General features: G+C 41.5%; 1 pseudogene across 1 annotated transcript; it reads left to right on the forward strand.

Moving 5' to 3' along the window:
- The first annotated feature begins 3,868 nt into the window (after positions 1 to 3,868).
- Positions 3,869 to 20,416, forward strand: LOC143266794 (uncharacterized; annotated as a pseudogene). Its single transcript, XR_013046953.1, has 2 exons — positions 3,869 to 6,983; positions 15,516 to 20,416. The product of XR_013046953.1 is annotated as an uncharacterized LOC143266794 (transcript).
- Positions 20,417 to 23,063: the final 2,647 nt, after the last annotated feature.

Consider the following 23,063-nt stretch of genomic DNA (forward strand, 5'->3'; position numbering starts at 1 on the left):
TGTGAGTATGGGCTTAGAAGTCTGAGCAGTCTGAGCATGACCTCTGGTTTTGCTGGTCCTCAGTTCTCTATGACTCATTAATACATTTGGTGATTTAGTTGGAGAAGGAAGGAGAGCGGGAGATCAGTGAAAATCAGGCTGAGGGAAGAGAAAAGTGAAAAAGAAGAGGAAGATGAGGGAAGAGAAGTCTAAGATTGCAGACGTGGGTACAGATGTTGAAGCATTCTAATTGTCTTTTACTTTACTTTTTTTGTTGTTGTTTTTCAAGACAGGGTTCTCTGTGTAGACCTAGCTGTCAGGGAACTAGCCTGACCCCAAACTCAAAAGATCTCTTCCTCCTGTGTGCTGCAATACCACTGTCCAGCCTCTCTGATTTTCTATGATGTGTAGAACCACATTGGTTTCAAGGTTAATGGGTATACCTGTATAACAATTAATTATAATAAAATATGAAGACATGGAGTTCAAACTTCACCTAGACCACTTTAAAATACAATGCTCAAGACTTCTGATTTACTCAGAGAATGCACCAAGCACAATTCTCAGAGCCAGGTCACTGTGGTCTGCATGAACTGTGAAGGATCCACCAGCAGAGGACTCCGAGGCATAGTGCTCATCATCAGGGTGCTCAGTGATCATGACCACTTTCTCTTACAACAAATAGAGTAAAATCCAGTCCCGTACTGTCCAATCATGGAGATGCTTGCAATAGCCAGTGAAAGGGTTTTAAAGTTAAGAGAGAGCCAGCAAGATGGCTCTGCAGAAGCCAAAGTTCTGAGGAACCCAACTGTCCAAGTTCTTCCCTGACCTCCAAAAGTACTCACTCAGCGGGGGGTGGGACTCGCCTTTAATCCCAGCACTCGGAGGCAGAGGTGGGCGGATTCCTGTGAGTTCGAGGCCAGTGTCTACAGAGCGAGATCCAGGAAAGGCGCAAATCTACACAGAGAAACCCTGTCTTGAAAAAAACAAAAACAAACAAATAAAAGTACTCACTTGAAAAATATACCACATACACAAGTCAAAAAAGTTTTGAAAAGTTAACCCAAAAGCAGTAATGAATTGAAAATCTATGGATGAAAGGCCACACACCTGGACAGCCTCCATTTACAATTTTGTGCCAGAATTAGCAATGGTTCCCAAGTCAGCCTTGGTCATTCCAATGCCTCTGTCTAGCAAGGCCAGCATACATCCCTGAGGGTTGGAGATGATGCCAATTTTCAGCTTTTACTGTAGTCTAACTTAGAAGGTTCTCTTAGACTCTCATAGTGAATCTTGTCCCAGGACTATAAATACATGCATATAGTCACATTATTCCATTTGTATAAAGTGTCCCTTCCCTTCCAAACTTGTGGCAGATTTTTGGGATCAATTGATGGATTATTCCTGTCAATCATTCCCACTAAGTATCCCAACACATCAATTCTCCACTTCTATAAACTTTTAAAAAATACAACAGAATACTCCCATTTGAAGCATTAGAAATCAACTCCTGTAGGAAACTTTTCTTCTTGGAATATAAAGTATTGATGATGAGGAACAGGAGGTGAATGACTTCTGCAAAGTTCTTTACCCCTTTCTCTGGCATTTATGAATGAAAAGATTATGTAGTACCATGGATCACAAAGGCTGCACCTTGTAAAATATTAAAGCTCATCTTTTACAATTAAGTGACCTTATTCAAAGGCAAATTTAATACTGCTTTAAGTCCCAAGAGATGAGAACAGATATTTTTTAAAAGATGTTAAAACTTTAGTGAAAAGGGATCAAGAGTGGAAAATATTCAAACAATGGTTCTTGAACCAATAGAAAGTCAGACTCCCTGGACAGTATATTAAAGCTAGGCTAGGTGGCTCAGAATCTTAACATCTGCCAATACATTTTGGAAAAAAAAATCCGGAATTATAGTTAACTAGATTGAGAACTACACACAATATCTGTGCACTTGTAAGTGGGTAGATTGTTCTTTTTCATCATTTGGGTAAAGACAAAAACTAAGAGAAAAAGTGGTAATTTCTCTGTGCTGTTCCCCAAGGGTCTAAGTTGATGAAATAGTTGTTCAGTGCCACCCACCAGGGAAAAAGAACCCCAGAGTATAGGAATGGAGGTGCTCAGTGTGAAGGCAATACAGACTCCATCTTAGGGAAAGGCCACCATCTTAGACCACCTGCTGTACTCAGTTCCAGGAAGGACCTCAGGAATGTGCCATGACAACTAGAACAGATACAGGGCAGTATGTTCCTGCAGACATTCTGTCTGTGGTTTATGGCCCTTGAAGATATCTAGATAATCCTGTTGAGCAGCCTAGATAATCCTGCTCAACAAATTGTGGTTCCTCTCCAAAAAGTCCAACCCAATAGTTCCTTTTTTTTTTTTTTTTTTTTTTTTTTTTTTGGTTTTTCGAGGCAGGGTTTCTCTGTGTAGCTTTGCACCTTTCCTGGAACTCGCTTGGTAGCCCAGGCTGGCCTCGAACTCACAGCCAACCCAATAGTTTCAAACATGGATTTACACCAAAAGTCTACACCAGTAGTTTAAAAAAAAAATTACCTTGCCCTATATTCCTTCTATCCAATCCCAAGTTGTCAAAGCATGTCATTTCTGGCTTGTGGTTTCCTCCTTTAAAAATTCTTGACCTGTGGACTGCCACTGCTGCTGCATTTTCCTCCTCTGCCTGGCGGTGGCCCAGGTTTGATATTTACAATTAAAGGACCCTTATGTACTTGCATCAGAAACCTGCTCCCTGGTGGTCTTTGTGTGTTTCTCAAAATGGGTACAATACTCATTGAGGTGAGGTAAAAGCTCCACCATGACTGCTCTCTGAATAATTGCATAGGCCTCAAAACAAGTAAAATAGTTACTGACCCTGCCCAGCTAGCCAGTCAATGCAGAGCATGCTTGGGAAGGAACCACAAGGGGAGGAGGCAACATTGTACACCTTTCCACCACTCAACATCTAGTCACTGTTGTGGGGACCCAGAAGCTTCCACAACAATCTGAGCTCTTGCAAGAGGAGGAACCTAAGAATCTTCTGTTCCTGCCCTTTCACCATTTCTCCCCCTCCTCCCCTGGGAGCTCAGGAAAGATCTAGAAAGGGAAACTGCAGTGGGTTCAAGCATCCCTTGCCAAACCCTGGATCCCTTGCCCAAACCAAGCACATTGGGAAAGGTGTCCAGGACAAGCACCAGAGCCAACCTTGCTAGGCCGAGCTGCATCATGTATAGAGCAGACCACCAGTGAGCAGAGGCTTCAGACCCAGATGCTACATCTAGGAGGGGACAGCATAAATGGGTGTGTTCAGTTTAGGTGGCTCCAAACAATAGGAGCGACCACCTGGACAGGAAAGGCTGAGTTTCCACATTGTGAGCTGCTGATCTAGTCGCCCCGGGGAGTCTTGCATCAGGCTTGCACTGCAGGTGGCCAAACAGCTGGAGACTTCCGGGCTCCTCACCACACAGGTTACCTGGATGATGGAAGCCTTTGGGACAACAGATAATATCATGGGCAAGCTCTTGGAAAGGAATCTCCAGAGTGGCCAGGGACAGGCCACCAAGGATTGACAGTAGGACAGAGTGGGGTGATGGATCGACTCTCACACAAAACTCTAGCTGCGTAGGGCTAACTATAGAGATCTCTCCCACATGCACCAGGACCTCCATTTTAACTAGGAAGCACCTCTCTAGCCCCTCCTTCAGATTCTTCTGCATTAAAGGAATGGGTGGCAGCTGTCCACACCCTGACATCCCAGGAGCAGCAGGACCCTGTGTGTGACCTGGAAAGCATTTCTCTAGCTACCTTTGGAGGAAGAAGCCACAATGGGAGTACTGTGATTTCTTCCAACAGTGCCGTGCCAGGACCTGGTGCCAAGGTAAGGGAGAACCCAGACTCCAGCCTTTTTTGGCCAGGGGTGTGGGAGTATGGCCAGGCCGGGAGTGGTGCTGGTCTCTTTGGCAGAGTTCATTCCAGGGGCTAAATACAGCATTTGTGGGGAAGGGGAATATAACAGTGAATACAAAGGAAAGGCCTAAAACGTATTCCATTTCCAGTCTTTCGAAATGAGAGCTAGGATGCAGTTCAGTTACCTGAGTGCTTGCCTAGCATGCACAGAGCACTGGATTTGATACCTGAATCTAGGACATGATACCAGCAATGCCAGCACTTAAGAGGTGAAGATTGGAGGAACAGTTCAAGGTCATACTCAGGTACTTCTTGTCTCATTAAAAAAAAAAAAATGGCCAGGGGGAAAAATAGCTTCTATAGATCTAGGTCACAATGTGGATGTCTTTACTCCAAGTGTGTCTGCCCCTCCTCTGTGGTCCTAGCAGGGGGTACTGCAGCCCCTCTCTGGCCAAAAGCCTCCATTGTCCCTGAAGAGAGGCCCCTTGCCCTACATAGTGGGGGCTTCTTCCTGGACCCTGGATTAGGCACAAACCTCATTCAAACACTGTTTTCACAGGGAGATCTTTTATTAAGCAGGAAAGCAAAGTTAGAGTGGCTGCTTTCTGACTCAGGCAGAAAAAAACAGCAACAAATGACCTTGCATGTGTAATATTTAAAAAAGAAAAGAATGGGAGGTCTGTGTTATAACAGGCTAGGATGTGCATTTTAGTTGGGCATGTTAATTAGGTGAACCGAAGGGGGCTTCTGACTGCTGAACTTTAGATGGCTGGACCTTGATAGTCAGTCTCAGGAGGAGACAGTGCCAAGTAAGGTAACAGTGGCTAGCTTTAGGAGTGTAATCTAATGGTTTTTAGCAAGGCAGGGAGAACTGGGGAGAAGGGCAAGGCTGCCAGAGTCACATGCTCAAGTGGGCTCGTGTCCCTTCACTCCCCTTATACCCCGGCCCACACTAGGGTCATGGTCAACTTCTAGACCCAGGGTGCCAGCCTTCTGTCCTGTCCAAGGAATTAGGTCAAGGAACACACAGGGAACTGTGGAGAGGAAAGAGTTTTTACTTAATCAGAAGTCCTTTCAAGGAACCTGGATTATGTCAGTATAAAAAAGGCAGTAAAATGACAAGGAATGAAGAAATGGAGAACAGTCACAGAAGAAAGGACAGAGAGTGAACAATTGTCAAATCACATGATGCAGAGGTCAGGCCTTAAGCCTCCATCCGATCACTATTTTAGACAGGTAGACAGATATCACTGGGAAGCCCTTTCATTGATGGCCTCTCAAACCCCCAGCCTAGTCATTCTGCCCCAACCAGTAGCTTGCATCTCAGAGACTAAAGGGCTCCCATATTATCATCTCTCATTATACTGAAGGATAGTCCGGAGTCTCTTAATGAAATGCTACCTGATGTCATGAAATTCCCTCACTTGGGCCCTAAGCACATGGAGGCTGGAAAGTTGTTGGAGTAGTCAAAGAGGGACATGAAGATGATGAACGAGGAGTCATGCTTAAAGACCAAAAACAGGTAGAAGCACTTTCCCACATTGCACAGGAATATGGGGAAGAAGCACAAACCAGGCAGCCAGGAAACTTGGCAGAGTTTGAGGCTCACAAATGTAATGCTTGTGCTTGATCCTCCTACCTAGGGACTGGGAACTCAGAAAAGTTCACTTTCCCTCAGGAAGCGATGTATATGTATGGTCTACTTGGATATTGATGGGAATGGCTCTAACTAGATTGACAATAAGTTGACCACATTTAAAAAAGTATGATATTTGCAAGACAGATTGTGCCATGACGTAATTGGTCTGTTTTCTAAGATAGCATGACAAACATGGTAAAAAGCAAAGGTTTCTGACTTTTAATTCATCAATAGTTCTGCCTTCCACATTCAAACTCTTTGTTCTACAAAGGGTGGAGCATTGAAACTGCACATCAGCATCCTAACTAAGCATGTTATAATAGAGTTAGTGATGCCCAACTGTATACAGGATTGACCCAGTGCCCATGTTTGAGCAAAGATGACAGTTATAGCATTTGGAAGCACAGTTTTGCTCCTTTTAATTTGTCCATCTGAGATGAAACACTGGTCCTATTTGATTTTAACATACTTTTCATCAAGGTACAGCCTTGCATCTAGACCTAAAATGTGTACCTTCTATTCCCTAAAAGATAAATGTTATTGAGACTATTACTCCATTCTGTTTTACAGAGATAGAAGATGCAATAAATAGTACACTAGAAAGTATCTTTTGAAATTATCTTTAATTTTTGTTTATGGCTATGTGTCTGTTTGACTAGATGTATGTATTAGTGCTGTGTGTGCCTCCTATCTGTAGAGATCAGAAGAGCCATAGATCCTCTTTTAACTAGGGTTCTTATTGCCATGAAGAGACACAATGATCACAGCAACTTTTATAAAGGAAATTGAAGCTAGCTTACAGTTTCAGAGGTTTAGTCTATTATCATTATATCAGGAAACATGGTATCATGCTGGTAAGCATGGTGCTGGAGGAGCTGAGAATCACATGTCTTGATCCACAGACAAGAGTAAATGAATTGTCTACCACACTTGTCCACAGGAGACCTCAAAGCCCACCCCACAGTGACACACTTACTCCTACAAAGCCATAGCTACTCCTACAAAGCCAACAAGCCACACCTGCTAATAGTGCATTACCCTTGGGGTCATTTTCTTTCAAACCACCATAGATCCCATGGGAGTGAAATTGGAATCAGTTGAGTGATGTCATGTGGGTGCTGGGATCTGAATAGGTATCCTCTAGAAGATCACCCAGTGCTCTTATTGGGTGAACACTTTTTTCACCACCTCTAGACAAGTTTTGTCTGGGAATAAATGGTATGGGTCATTTATATCACAAGACAAACTCTAATTCTTTAGGTCTCTTTTTCCTAGAAAAGCATTTTCTACAGCAGCACATGGTAAATGAGTAATTTTCCATTACAGGGTCTATTGGCATTCAGGGATGTTGCTGTGGACTTCTCCCAGGAGGAATGGGAATGTCTGGAATCCTCTTGGAGGGACCTATGTATTGATGTAATGTTAGAGAACTACAGGAATCTAGCTTTTGTCGGTAAGAATTCTTTTGTTGAGGAATATATCATCCTTGGTATTTATTTGCTTTGTATGTATGAAAACTCTCTGAGCAGTTTGGAGCCCACCAGAAATGAGGGAAATTCTGGTAATAAACAACTTTTTTAGGATTTTTCTTTACAGTTTTCTTTTGTTCTCCGAAAGAGCAATCAATACTACATACTGTGTAATCTCTCCAGCCTTCTTATCTGGTATTGATGAAAACTTCCAAGTTCAAAGAAAATTGAATATTCAGAGCAAGGAAATTCATTATAATGTACTTAGTAATTGGAATATATTGATATTAATAAGGAATCACAAGGTGGAAGGTGTCACTGTATACCTTTCCACCACACAGCTCTTGGGAGAGGAGAAAACTGAATTTCCCTGGTCAGGACTTTTTTTTTTACACTTCTCCTCCTCCTCCCCAGGAAGCACAGGAAAGATCTAGAAAGGGAAAGTACAGTAGGTTTAACCATCTCCCAAGCCCTAGATCCCTTCCCAAAACCAAGCACCCTGGGAAAGATGTCCAGGAGGTGACAGGGCCAGCCAGCCTTGCTAGACCATGCTGCATCAGGTATAGAGCAGACCCACCAGTGAGCAGACACATCAGACCCAGAAGCTACGTCTTGACGGGGACAGGAAAAATGGCTGTGAACAGTATAGTTGGCTCCGAGCAGTAGCAGTGGCCACCAGGGCAGGAAAGGCCGAGTCTCCACCTTGCATGCTAGCTGTTGATCTAGTCCCCCCAGGAGACTTGTCTAATGCTTGCACCTTGGACAGCCATGAGCAGCTGGCGATTTCCATGCTTGTCACCATGCAAGGTGCCTGGATGATGGGAGCTTTTTGGACAACAGATGATATCATGGGCAGGTTCTTGGGAAGGAGGCTCCAGAGCAGCCAGAGACAGGGTGGTGGGGATCAACTCTCACACCAAAACCTATCTGCATTGGGGGTGACTGTAGTTAAGTTCTCCCACATGCACCAGGCCCTCTATTTTAACTGGGAAGAGTAGGTTGTGTCCCCTCCCTAGGATTCCTCTGCATGAATGGAGTGGTATCCAGCAGATCAATGGCAGCTGCCTGCCCTCTTGACATCCAGAAAGCCATTGTCCCATGTCTTGAAGGGGACAGGGAGCTGCAGGAACCTGTGTGTGTGTGTGTGTGTGTGTGTGTGTGTGTGTGTGTGTGTGTGTGTGTGTGTGTTTGAAGCTTTTCTTGGCTGCCTGTGGAGGGAGGTGCCACACTGGTGCTTACTGAGATTTCTTCCAACAGTGTCGTGGAAGGGTCTGGTGCCAAGGTAAGGAAGAAATTCAACCTCAGTCATTTCCTGCCCAAGGATGTGGGAGTACAGCCAGGTGCTGGCCCATTTGGCAAAATTCATTCCAGGCGCTGAAAACAGCATTTGTGGGGAAAGGGAATGTCACAGTGAATACAAAGGAAAGATCCAAAGGTGCTTCCTTTTCCAGTCATTTGAAATAAGAAAGATAGGCTGAGACATAGCTCAGTTACCTGAGCAGGCACATAGCACTGGATTCTATACTTGGTTGGATTTAGGACATGGTGGTACATACTTGCAATACAAGCACTTAAGAGAAGAAGGCTGGGTAACATTTCAAGGTCATACTGAGGGACAGCTTTTCTCACTTAAAAAACTAAGCAGAAAAAGAAAATAGCCTTTATGGATCTGGGCCACAGTGTGGATGTCTAGTCTCCAATCAGTTCCTTTCTCTATGGCCCTTGAAGGGGGTACTGCAGCCCCTCTCTGGACAAGGGACTCCATTCTCCATGAAGGAGACCCCCTCCACCCTGCACAGTGGGGGCTTCCTCTGGAATCCCAGAATAGGCACAAACCACACCCAAACACTGCTTTCACTGAGAGATCATTCATTAAGCAGGGAAGAAAGGTTAAAGTGGCTGCTTTCAAACTCAGGCAGAACAACAACAGGAAATGAGCTTGTATGTGTTATGTTAAGAACAAAAAAAAAAAGGAAGGTCTGTATTACAATGGGTGCGGAGGTGGTGGTGCATTTTAATAGGGCATGTTATTTAGGTGAGCCAAAGAGGGCTTTTTTTTTCTTTTCTTTTTCTTTTCTTTTTTTTTGTTTTTTTTTTGTTTTTGTTTTGTTTTTTGAGACAGGGTTTCTCTGTGTAGCTTTGTGCCTTTCCTGGAACTCACTCTGTAGCCTAGGCTGGCCTTGAACTCACAGAGATCCACCTGCCTCTGCCTCCTGAGTGCTGGGATTAAAGGTGTATGCCACCACCTCCCAGCAGGAGGGCTTTTGAGTGCTGGACTTTGGATAGCTGGATTTTGGCAGTCAGCCTCAGGAGGAGGAAGTTGCCATATAAGGTAATAGACTTTGGTAGCTGGCTCTAGGGGTATCATCTAATGATTTTTAGCAAGGCAGAGGGAATTGGGCAGAAGGCTAGGCTACCGGAGCAGCATGCTCAAGTGAGCTAGTGTCCCTTCATTGCCTTTGTTGTGCCCAGATCGTGACCCCCAGGGAGACCACCAAAGAGGAGCATGCCGGAATGCAAAAGCAAGGTTTAATTCTGCATATACAAGCCTAGGCAGGGACTTTGTCCAATACATCCAATGCAGTGGAGGCTGGAGGAAGTGCCCACCTATCTGCAAGCTTAGCTTTTAAAGGGAAAAATCACAAGGTACATCATTTAGGGGTGCTAGTACAGGTGTAATTCTGATTGGCTCGCTTCTAGGGACTTCTTAGAAACTTCTAAGGGAGTGGTTGCCTGACACCATTTCTCATTGGCTGCTCTCAGGTGGGGGCATTTCTGTGGTCAGTTACCCTGGAAACCAGGGAGAAGACATTCCATAGTCCGGCAGGCATTACCTCGTGACTACCTTGTGACTCTGTACGTTTACACTTCCTGTTTTCTGGAATCTGAACTGACTGGTTTCAGTAACTAATGGTCTATTACCAAAAGGAGAAATCTTAGGCCTTAATTTTAGGGTGAAAGCATTTTGGTCTTATTTCTAAGATGGCTCATTTTGGTCTCACAGCCTTTATACGCAGGTCCACCCTAGGGTCATGTTCAACTCTTAGAGCCAGATTGCCAGCCTACTGTCCAGCCTAAGGAATTAGGTCATGGCAAGACATGGGGAGCTGTGGAGAGGAAAGAGTGTCTATTTAATCAGAGAACATTTGAAGGGACCTGGTTTATGTCAGTATAAAAAGGCATTAAAATGAAAAGGAATGGAGACATGGGGAACAGTCACAGAAGAAAGGGCAGAGTGAACATCATCAGATCACATGATACAGCAGTCAGGCCTAAAGCCTCCATCCCATCTTTATTTTAGGCAGATAGACAGATATCAGTGGGAAGCTCTTTCTTCCACTGCCCCTCAAACCCCCAGGCTAAGGATTCTGCCTCCACCAGCAGGTTGTAGCTTGGAGACTAAGGGCATCCACATTGCCATCTCTCATTATACTGAGGGACACCCTTGGATCTTTTAATTAAATGGTACCTGATTTCATGATTCTCTTATTTGGACCCTAAATATATGAACAGGCTGGCAAGGTAGACAGAGGGACATGAAGATGATGAACCTAGTGTCATGCTTAAAGACCAAAGACAGGTAGCAGCACTTTCCCACATTACAGAGGAATATCAGGGGAAGAAACACAAGCCATGCAGCCAGGAAGCTTGGAAGTCAGCAGCTATCCTTAGGCTGTAAAGAACAGGAAATGCCCCAGCCCAGGTTGGTCCTCAGAGACACTTGAGACTGGGAAAACCTTTCTAGGCTTGAGTACCATTGGGGAGGGCTGATATCCCAAGGTGAGTTGGTGGCGCCTGCCTCTAAGGTACTTAATTTTTTTTCTTTCTTTTTTGAGACAAATTTTCATGTATCCAAGGTTAGGCTGAAACTCACTATGTTGTCAAGAATGACCTTGAATTTCTTAGCTTCATGTTCATACCCCTCAAGTGCTGGGATTACAGCTGTGTACTACCATAGTTGACTTACATGTTGCCCCAGGTCAAACTCAGGATTTCTTGAACTATGTTAGGTAAAAAGTCTTAACAATGGAGCCACACCCCACCTCCTAAATATTGGAATAGAATAATTGGAATTTTCTAATGTATATACATGTATGAATGTATATACACTCACATCCCTGCCTGGTCACACATCTAAAAACTGTACATATGGCCTGGAGTGATGCTTCAGTGTTCTAGCATGAATACTGCACTTGCAGAATACCTATGTTTAGTTCCTAACATCCACACCAAGCAGCTCACAACTACCTGTAAATCAAGATCCAAAGTATCTGATGCTCTGTGGGCATCAATGGATTCTGTGGGCATTTGTACTCACATTCACATACAATTTAAAAATAATTTTAAGAAATCTTAGCTAGACATGGTGGTACATGCACTTGAGAAGCAGAGGCAGGTGTATCTCAATGTACTCAAAGCCAACTTGTTCTACATAATGAATTCCAATACAGCCAGAGCTTTATAGTAAGATCTTGTTAATAAAACACAAGCAAGAAAGTAATAATTTTTAAGTCTAAAAATAATATATTTGTATACAAAGCTACATATATGATACACCTGTATTTGAAAAGGATAGTTTCTTTAGTACTTTGGGATGTGCTTTGTTTCGTGCTCAGCTGCAGATAGAACCCGGGGTCACACATGCTACACAAGTCCTCTACCACATGCCTCTAACTAGTCCCACCCCACCATTATTCTTTCTTGGTGTTCCTCTTAGACTTTGTTGATCCCAAAAGCCTGTACCCTATCTTCTCCTTATCACATGAAAATACCTCTGAGGCTCAGTTTTAGCCAAAGACATTGAAACTCAAGGAAAAAAAAGACAGAGGAATTACCTAGCTTTCTGCAAGAGAGAAGAGAGTTTTAGGTCTAATACTAGGCCCTCAGAAAGAGAGAGCATGAGCGAGAGAGAGACAGAGACAGAGACAGAGACAGAGAGAGACAGAGGCAGAGACGAGACAGAGACAGAGGCAGAGGCAGAGGCAGAGAGACAGAGACAGAGAAAGCAGGTGGTGGCAGCACTCACTCTGCATGGATCCTGGAGAAGTCCAGTCTCAGGTCACAAAGGGAGGTGGTAGAAAGTGGACACAGCAAAAGAAATGAAAGGGATGAGGAAGCAAGTGAGGACAGCTACACTCTTTGGCATGGCTGTGATAGAGTGATTTTTGCAGTTTTGTATGTTTATTAACTCACCTCTACTTTGTATCTTGGTCATTTGTTGGAGTGCTTTTTTTTCTCAGCTAGAATGGGAACTTTTTAAGCATTTACCCACTGAGCTACAATCATTGTAATAACTGAACTTCAAGCACTGATGACAGTGAGCTACAGTGATTAAAGTTCAGAGTCTCTTCTGCGATTCAAGCAATCTCTAATGTAATCCCCTGTAAAATCAAAATCAAAACCCAATCACATATTTCCAATATATAATGGCACAGAATATACATTACCATATATATATATATGTATATATGGAAGGAAAAATTGGACATAGTGAGGAAAAATTGGACAAAAGCAAGACTGAAAGAAAAACAACTGGGTAAACTACAAACTCTGCATCTTCATGTCTGATGTCAAAGCTCCTCTGATCTCCAATTCTTTTCAGTTTCATTGACTGCAACACACTTCTGTCTCTGGGCCAGGTTCCCTCTCTCTTTGGCAGATATTTTATGGTTCTGGCAGCTCCAACATCTTGGGGTTTAGAAGGCAATTCAGGCTTCATTTGCACAGCTTCACACAGTGGTCTCTTGGGTCTGTATGCAGGAACACTGCTGATACATTGCTGACCTCAGCTGCTTTCCTTAATTGTGGAGGAAAATTGCATAACCTATTTCTTCTATCCATGACTCTAAAACCATAACCTGGTGGCCAAAACTGCCATCTTCTGCTGTTTCCTGGGGCTATAACATGGCCCCCTTGTTCAATTACACCAAAAACCCTAGCTTACTGTGTTTTCCATGGTTTCCTTCATTGTCATAGCTTCACTGTCCTGGAACTCTTTCTGTAGATCAGGCTGGCCTCAAACATAGAGATCCACTTGCCTCTGTCTCCAGAGTACTGGGATTAAACATGTACCACCACACCTGGCTCTAAACTTTTAATTCCTTTTCACAAGTTGGAAACAGCTTGGTGAGATCTTGTCTTGAGGTCATTACACATTTAATTCTATTTCTTAGTGTGCGTCTCCTTGAATACAGCAATTTATTCCATTCCATTTCCTGGTGCTCCTTTTCTCTCTAAAGTATACATTTTGTATTTCTCTTTCCTCAACTTCCTTCTTTTCATTATACAACTTTATTAGGGTTAATACTATTTAACCCACAATACCAGGATTATAGTTGTCTGTCTTGAGATTTCCTTAGACAATACAATTAATTCAAAATTCTTCACAGGCAGACTTTTTGGACAATGGAAAAAGGCAGCCACATTCTTCAACAAATTAACACAAGAATGATTGCTAGGCAGCATAGAATCCTCTTGAGCCAGGCTCCCACATTTCCAATCATCCTCAGCATGACCGTCTTCCAGTGCTCTGACTTTGGCCCATTTGCTCTTACAATGGCCCATACTTTTATGGCTCCTACTTTTATGACCATTCAGCAATGCTTTTGTAACCGAGAAAAACAAAGTCCAAGTTTCTCTATACAGAAACATGGTCAGGCCTATCATAGCAATACTGCAGTTCTAGGTAACAACTGTTATCTTCGTTAGGTTTTCAAATGCGGTGAAAACACATCATGACTGCAACAATTTTATAAAGGAAAGCACTTAATTAAAATAGTTTACAATATCAGAATTTTGTTCCATTATCATCATGGCAGGAAAGATGGTGGAATCTAGGTAGACATGGTGTTGGAAAAGGAGCTGTGAGTACTACATCTTGATCTGCAGATCTACAGGAAGTGAACTGTCTACCACACTAAGCATAGCCTGAGAATAGAAGACCTCAAAGCCACTCCAACAGTAACACAATTCCCCCTATAAGGCCACAACTACTGCAACAACATCACACCACTTAATGGTGCCGTTCCCTTTGGGGGCCATTTTCATTCAAACCATCAAAGAGCCCAGGGAACTGGAAGTAGAATCAGTTGCATGATGTCATGTGGGTACTGGGATGTGTATGGGTGTCCTTTAGAAGAACAACTAGTGCTCTTATCTAATAAGCCATTTATTTTTTACAATCTCTAGAAAATATTTATCTTCAATTAATGGACATGTATCATTTACATCACAAAACATTCTCTATTTCCTTTGCTAGGAAAGCATTTTCTCCAGCAGCACATGGTAGAAAGATAATTTTCCATTACAGATTCTGTAGACATTCAGGGATGTGGCTGTGGACTTCTTCCATGAGAAATGGGAAAATCTGCTATCCTATTGGAGAAACTTGTGCATTGATATGATGTTTGAGAGTTACAGCAATCTAGTTTTCATTGCTAAGAATTTTCTTCTTGAGGAATATCTACCTTATACATTATATTTATCTGCTTTCTAAATAATTCTAGAGACTATCATAAATGACAAAAATCTGGTAATAAACATAACTTTGTCATGTTTTTTTCATTACTGTTTTCTTTCTTCTCTGAAAAAGGAACCAGTACTATATTTGGGTGATCTATGCAGACCACTTACTTAGTATTTTGAAGACTGTAAATTTCAAAAAAAAAATGTTGAATATTCAGAGCAAGGAAAAGCATTATACTATACTTACTGATTAGAATTTATTGATATTAATATCAGATTAAACTTTATTATTTCTTCATTTTAAGAAATTCAGAGGTTTTTAAATGAAGAAAATTGGTTCTGATGAACTTTTTTTTTTTGGTTTTTTGAGACAGGGTTTCTTTATGTAGCTTTGTGCCTTTCCTGGAACTCACTTTTTAGACTAGGCTGGCCTTAAACTCACAGAGATCCAACTGCCTCTGCCTCCCAAATGCTCAGATTGAAGGTGTGTGCCACCACCGCCCAGCTTCTAGTGAACATTTTACGGCTTTTTTCACCTCATTTATTTATTTATATTTAAGTTGTAGTCTATTTAGTCCTGGCAGCATAGGACAGCATGATTTTAATCCTAGCACTTAGGAGAATGAGGTAAGAGGATATGGTTAATTCCTGACAAGTCTGTGTTACATATGTGTTCTTAGATGACCAAGTTTATATGTTGTGACCTTCTCAAAAATATAAACAGTAAGAATATAAAAGTCTTCTACATATGATCTTACAGAGAGCTCCTTTCTCATAATGCATTATTGCTTAATCATCTATTTGTCCCAACTTCTAAAGTTTTGCCACTTATATAAGAATGAGAAGACTACTATCAGGTCTTTGTGTTTGATGACAATTAGATTGGTTCTGAGCATGCATGTAATAATAGTGAAACACAAATGGCCTCTGCTGAGAGCTCTGTTTCTAAGAATACCTAGGTAACTTGCCTTATAAAACTTAAAGAGACATTAGTTTTTGAATCTGTAAACATGCATCAATCCCTATAAGCCATATTTGTGCTCATTTTCCAGAGTAATATCATATATGGGAGAAATATATGAACATCTTGAATCAAGGGTCAAAGCTCATTATCTCCCATTCTGTGAATATTCAAGAGAAGTCTCATGAATTTAATGAGATTGGCAAAATGGCCCACAAATCTCCCAAAGTACACCTTATAACACAAGTGATCTTACAAAGAATTGCAACAAGTATGGATGTGGTAACCACAGGGATGCCTCTACTAAATCAACAAACCCAAAGAATACTAAAAGTGGGAACACTGGAGAAGAATGTTGCAAGTATAGAGACTGTGGAAAACAGTTAAATTTGTGTTCTATCACTAGTGAAAGACTTCATACTAAAAAGAAACTACACAAAACTGTGGACTGTGATAAATCATCTGACTGTAAACACACACTCATGCTGGAAGAAAACTCTAGTGTAGAGAAACTACACCAATGCAGGAAATGTGGCAAATGCTTCAGGTCATACTGGAGTTTCAGCAAACATCGTAGATCTCATTCTGGAAAAAAATTCTACAAATGTAACAAATGTGGAAAGTGGTTTTACTTCTTATATCAGGCTAAACTCCATTATAAAACCCATAGTAGAAAGGCACCTTACAAATGTAGTGAATGTGAGAAATGCTTTCTCCAGAAAGACCAACTTTTGACACATCAGAAAATTCATACAATACAGAAACCTTTCAAATGTAATCATTGTGAGAAATGCTTTGTACGTGCTGATCGTCTTAAAGTACATCAGAGAATTCATTCAGGAGAGAAACCTTTCAAATGCACTGATTGTGAGAAATCCTATGCATATGCCTCAGATCTCAGAATACATCAGAGAATTCATAAAGGAGAAAAACCATTCAAATGTAGTGATTGTGAGAAATGCTTTACACATGCCTCTTGCCTTAGAGTACATCAGAGAATTCATACAGGGGAGAAACCTTACAAATGTAGTGAATGTGAGAAATCCTTCAGACAGTTTTCAAATCTTACACAGCATCAGATCCTTCATACAGGAGAGAAACCTTACAAATGTAGTGAATGTGATAAATCTTTTGCATATATGTCAAGTCTTACATATCATCAGAGAATTCATACAGGGGAGAAACCTTACAAATGTAGTAAATGTGAGAAATCATTTTCACGTGCCTTCATTCTTAGAAAACATCAGAGAATTCATACAGAAAATTGACCTTTCCAATGTAGTGATTGTGAGAAATCCTATAAATAGGATTACAATCTTAGAAAACATCAGATCACTCATACAGGAGTGAATGTGAATGTAGTAAATGTGAGAAATTCTGTACACAAGGGTCAAGTCGTAGACAACATGAGGTATAGATAACATACAGGATGGAACACTATGAGTGTAATGAAGGTACCAAAGTCTCTATCTGCCTCTTACTTCTCAGAATACTTGAAAAACTTCATCCTGGAGAGAGAAGCTTCCATAGTAAATAATGTGCCATGTGATTCATATAAAGATCTGTAATCAGAGGTTACTGCACGGCCATACAATTTGAACATTATGAAAATGAGATATTTTTGAAAGCCTTTAAGTAATATGCAAATCTTACAAAACATGAAGTTTATACTGAGGAAAGTTTCTGAAAATGTGTCAATGTAGGGCAATTTTCATTAAAACATGATACTTCTTTAACCTCAAATTTTGCATAAAAATGAAAAGTGAAGAAGGCTTGACACTGTGCTATATTATATCAATTTTCTGGGGTCTGAAACATTCCATCCTTAATAGAAGTTGATTAACCAGGAAATAAAGACTTCTAATCATTTCAGGAAGTCCAAATAAACTGACAGAATTCACCATCCTAAACTCTCCTGAAGAAATGGAGACCAGCCATGCTGCTTAGAGAAGGCACTGATGAACTAAGTCTCCTACAAAAGATGCCATGCAACCTGTAGATATATCTCCAGCTGTGCAGTGAATTCTTCTGTGTTTGGGGTTCATAAGCCCTATCCCACAGAGTGTTGGATTTCATGTTGACAACTATTTTTTTTCAGTCCGATTTGCTCCTGTAACCAACTTGTTTCCGTATTCTTTAAGATAACCCAAAGAGAGCCTGTTAATTCAACAAACTTCATCTCAGTGGTATCCATTCTTGGTTCTGTTTTCAATGCACATTTTGAGTGAGTAGATGCATATGTGTGCTGCTTCTTCTTAGGAAAAATATATCATAAATCATGAACTAACCTCATTAATAGTTCTTCCCAAACATGTATACATCAGAAAATTGATATCAGAGATTAAGCATTGAAATGTTCACCACTGTGTTAGATATGTGATTCATTGTACCTTATAAAATCCACTCTAGAAACTTCTAGAAATGAATTGATGTTGTCAAAACCTACTGATAAAAGTAAACTCCTGAAAGTTGATCCTGAAATAACCCATCTCCACAATCATACAGTAAAAATTTATCTATTATCTACCTTCACCTTTATTATGGAAAGGATACCTGCAAGTAGAATGTGAGTATTTTAAAGTTATAACCTGTAATCATGACAACATACATGTGAATGAAATATCCAAATGTGGGAAGAAAATTAGTTTATCAGTGCTCATCTCAGAAAACCATAAATCAATTTAAAGAACAAAGTAATCACAGAAAACTCACATAGAAATACGAAGACAAACAGATTTATACATTAGACAACTAAGAATCAAATGCAATGTATTAAACTCTGATAGATTTCAGTGAGAAATTCTTCTTTGGAGTAACTGTGAAATGTTTTTTGGAAATATGTTTGTATTACCAGTATTGGATTTGTTGATTTGTCAACACAGTTGCATAGTTAACCTACAACAGAAACTCCTTTGCCATTTTTGATTTCCTTGAATGTAGCTATTAATTTTCAAGTTTTTTTTTTCAATTTGTAAATTCTCCCTTGCAGTTTCGTTTGTGGCCTTTACTATAGAATTTGCATTTTTTTAGTTTAAATTTTTTCTTATTTCAAAAATGTATTAGTTGAAATATAATTACATCATATCTCCCCTCACCTTCTTCCACACAGCACCTCTCAGATACGATCCCTTAAGCCCATTTCATGTCCCTTCTACATTCAAGTTTATAGCATTTTTTCCTGTCATTATTTTTAAGTATTTTATCTGTGAGTCTGATTTTGTCATTTGTGTATATATGATATCAAAAATACTATTCTGTTCTATTGGAAAACCATGAAGGGGGCTCATCTCTGTGAAATGTTGGCAACATATGAGAGGAACAGCAAGCAACCTTGGAACTCAGACCACAAATTTGTAGCTAGGAAAATGATGCCAAGTGAGGTTAGAGAATCAGAGCCCTGAGGATTATATGTCCTCTAAACCTCATGCTGTTACAGAGCATGGTTCTGCTTATTGCCCTCATTCTCGCAATGTCCCTCATCATCTCTGAAGTTTATGAAAATTTTAAGGAGGCCTCTCACCTTTTATTGGACAGTGTTACTGGTATTTAAAATAATAGTGAATGACTCAACCAACACTCTTAGAAAGAACTTACACATGTAGATTGTTAGTAATGATAGGTTAAGTTGTTTTTGTTAATGGCTTTAATATAGAAATCTTGGGGAACAATTTAAGGGTTAGAAAGGCATACTTTTAATGATTTGGTGAAAGAGCTGATTAATTACTTGTACATATTTTTGCCCTCTACTTCCTGATATGATTTAATAAAAAAATTATTGATGAATGTGTATGCACTCAGAGGATTTAAACTAGAGATAAGTGGTTGTTTTAAATATATAAAGGATAAGGTTTCTGATTCAGATTTTTATAAAATTACCTTTTGTGTTAATAATAAAGTGATTGATCCTTTCTTTGTAACCATGAATTGAAGCCTGCCAGTAAAAAGAAAAGTGGCTAAGAAAATGTCTTGCTTACACTTTGTTAATCTATAATAAGTTGCATAGACATGAATGTATGTAGGTCTTTGAGAATAAATTGGTTTTTCACCTGTAGTATGTAAATGTTTAATCATGTCAGAGAAATGAGAAACATTTGTTTTTGACCTCTATTCACTGTAAGCATTCACTTGAAAATATAATGTACCCACATTGTGAGGGAAGGAAGACATGAGGAAAAAAGTAAGGGAAAATGCAAAGAATAGAGACCCTGACTTGTTGAAGGTGTGTGTGTATGTCTGTGTGTATGTGTGTGTGTGTGCTTCCCATTTTCAATAGCCCCAGAGAATTAAGTTTTACTCCCTTGGATAAAAATCTCAATTGTGTGATCAGCTACCTACTCCATGTCTCTTCTTCAGTTCCTGAGCTGCTGAAATTTTATTCTGGCCATCAGTAGTTGCCTATACTCCTTTGGTGGTGGAGGGACCACATGAAATGGGAAAACATCCTAAATGGCTTTGAACTGAGGAATAGATAATAACAATGTGATAAAGACCACTGTAATGTTTATTTTTTATTTTTTTAGCTGTAAATCATTAACTGTACAGGTAAATGGATGGAGTTACATCAAATCAAATTGGATGTGCTTCCTCTGGTCCAAAAAGACAAAGCTCAAAAGTTCTCTTTCATCTTACACTTCCAGCTCTAAAGCTTCAGACATGAGCACATGTTCTTGAGTAATTGCAAAAACCAGAAAAGTAAGAAAATGATTTCTGGGGTAAGGGTCAGATAGCAATAGAGAAGGGAAAGGCAGGATATAATTGGTATGATCAAGGAAATGGGAAAGAGAGGGCTTCTTCCTGGACACTTTTTCCTTTTCCTCAGCCCTCTGCAGGCAGGAAACCTGGGTGCAACACGAATCTTAAAAGGTCTTATTAGCCCGGTGGTGGTGCACGCCTTTAATCCCAGCACTTGGGAGGCAGAGGTAGGCGGATCTCTGTGAGTTCAAGGCCAGCCTGGTCTAAAAAGCCAGTTCCAAAACAGGCTCCCTGACACAGAGAAACCCTGTCTCAAAAAAAAAAAAAAAAAAGAAAAGAAAAAAAGAAAAGAAAAGAAAAAGAAAAAGAAAAAAGGTCTTATTAATGAAAAAAACTCAAAGCCAGATATTGTGGTGAAAACCGAAACATCAGAGAAACAGAACAAACCAGCTATATTCTTACTTCTACAAAATCCACAGCCTCAAGAGAGAGAGTTCCTGTTTACTCACGCCTTATAGACCTTTCCATGCTCTGACATCTTCCTTCTTTCCTAGTGCTGGGATTAAGGACGTGTGCCACCACACCTGACTCTGTTCCCAGTGTGGCCTTGAACTCACAGAGATCTGGATGGATCTCTGCCTCCCAAATGCTAGGATTAAAGGCATGTGCTACCACTGCCTGACCTCTATGTTTAATATAGTGGCTGGCTTTGTCCTCTGATCCACGGGTAAGCTTTATTAGGGGTACACAATATATCACCACAGCTGGGTGCTCAGACCTCACCTTACTTTTCAAGCTCTCTCAGAGGGCACCAGGGAGAAAGAACTCAGCCCTGGGCTTCCTCGATCCCGGTTCTGAAAATGTCCCTTTTCTGTTGATAAAGGACTTCCCCAAGGCCATTTCATCTGCTTCACAGATGAGGAATTGAGGTTCAGGGAGACTGAGAGACTTGTTCAAGTCACACAGCTTCTGAGTGGCCGATCTGAGGCTTGACCCAGAGTTCCTTCTCTCTCTCTGTCTGTCTGTCTCTCTGTCTGTCTGTCTCTGTCTCTCTGTCTCTGTGTCTCTGATTCCTTGCCTCTGAGGAGACTCAGCAGAGCCCCAGCTCTTCTGTCTGGGTTGAGGGGCTCCGCTACTCTGCTGGGTCCCACCAGGGGTGTGTTAGTTCCGTTGTTCACTGTGACCGGACACTTGTCAGGAGCCGCTTGAGGAGGGAAAGGCCTCCTTTGGCTCACGGTTCACAGGGATACAGTCCACAATGGCAGGAATGGCATGGCAGAGCAGCTTCAGGGCAGAGGGAGCTTGTGAATGGCCTCACAATTTGGTGAACAGAAAGTAGAGAGCTCAAATTAGAACCAGGGACAGGTATGACCTTCCAGGCCCATATCATGTGACCCATTGCTACCAGCTGGTGGTTGCCTCTCAAAGGCCCCACAACTAACCAGAATGTCATCCCAAGAAGACAAACAGGTGAGCCTGCAGGGTGGCGGGGGAGGTATTCCAGATTCAAACCAGAAGACGGGACATTTGACCTAAGTAAGGTTCTTACTGAGCTTCACTTAAACTGTTCTACTCATATGATGGCCCTGAGCTTGCCTATGACCCTTCAGGTAGCCCTCAGCCTTGAGGCTGGAAAAACAAGCTATCCCACTAAAAGACCTTGCTCACATGCCCCGCACCTTCTAGTTCCACAATAAAAATTCAGACTTGAGGTTGTTATTGCCTCAAGGCCAAAGGCTTGCCCTGTCTGGACATAGAATGGGCACTCGAGTCTTTCGTTTTCTTGGTGCTGAGTACCAAGCCCAGGAGAAGGCAAGTGTTCCACCACCGAGCTATATACAGTACGGCTTTTTCTTTTTTCTTTCTTGGTTGTTTTGTTTTGTTTTTGTTTTTGTTTTTTGAGACAGGGTTTTTCTGTTAAGCTGGCCTTAAACTTGTTATGTATAGCCTAAGCTAGGCTTGAATTTGAAATCCTCCTGCCTCTGCCTCTTGAGTGCTGGAATTACAGACATGCACCACCAGACCCAGATATTCATGTTAAATGTTTGCTGAATGAGTGAATTTGCTAACAGACACTCAGGTGATAGGTAAATCATATCCAGAGAACTGAAAATCCCAGGAAAGACTGGGCAGTGGTGGCCCAGGCCTTTAATCCCAGTATTTCATGGGTCTAGGGAGATGGCTCAGTGGTTAAGAGCACTGGTTGTCCTTCCAGAGGACCCGGCTTCAATTCCCAGCACCTACATGGCAGCTCACACCTATTGTAACTCAGTTCTAGGGATCTGACACCTCACACCAATGTACATAAAACTAAATAATTTTTTTTTAATCCTAGCACTTGGGAGGCAGAGGTAGATAGATATCTGTGAGTTCAAGGACAGCCTGGTGTACAGAGCAAGTTCCAAGACAGCCAGAGCTACACAGAGAAAACAAACAAAAAAAGCCACTCACCAAAAAGGAACAGCACCTACCCCATGCCTCCCTCTGCCCCAGGAAAAGTACAAAACCACTCGAAACCTCACCTAATGTAGAGGTGGTGGCCTGACATTTTCTGAGCTGAGCCCAGGGGTCCCAGTGAGCCTTACAAGGTACATAGTGACACTAGCCTTCCCAGTCACTCTCCAAGGGTCGGTTCACACTTTTCCTCTACCTGAATGCGCATGGGATGGGAGGGGACTGGACGTTAGCCAAAGCAGGACCCTCTTGCATTCAGAGACACAGGCTCCCAAGAGCGGCCCAGTGTTGGTGGGATTGGGGTGGTTTGGCACCTGAGTATCATGGGCTCTACTTGGCCCTGTCCATGAGCCCTATAGTCAGCCCATTACAGCCATTTTCCCAGAGACAGCCTAGGAAGCCTTGCTCAGGGGTGGGAGACTGGTGAGAGGCCACCCCAGGCTGCTTCCCACTGAAACTATCTGTGTGCAGGATAGAGTTACTTGTATCAAGT

Source organism: Peromyscus maniculatus, chromosome 22, assembly GCF_049852395.1.
Source record: "Peromyscus maniculatus bairdii isolate BWxNUB_F1_BW_parent chromosome 22, HU_Pman_BW_mat_3.1, whole genome shotgun sequence".
Lineage (NCBI taxonomy): Eukaryota > Metazoa > Chordata > Mammalia > Rodentia > Cricetidae > Peromyscus > Peromyscus maniculatus.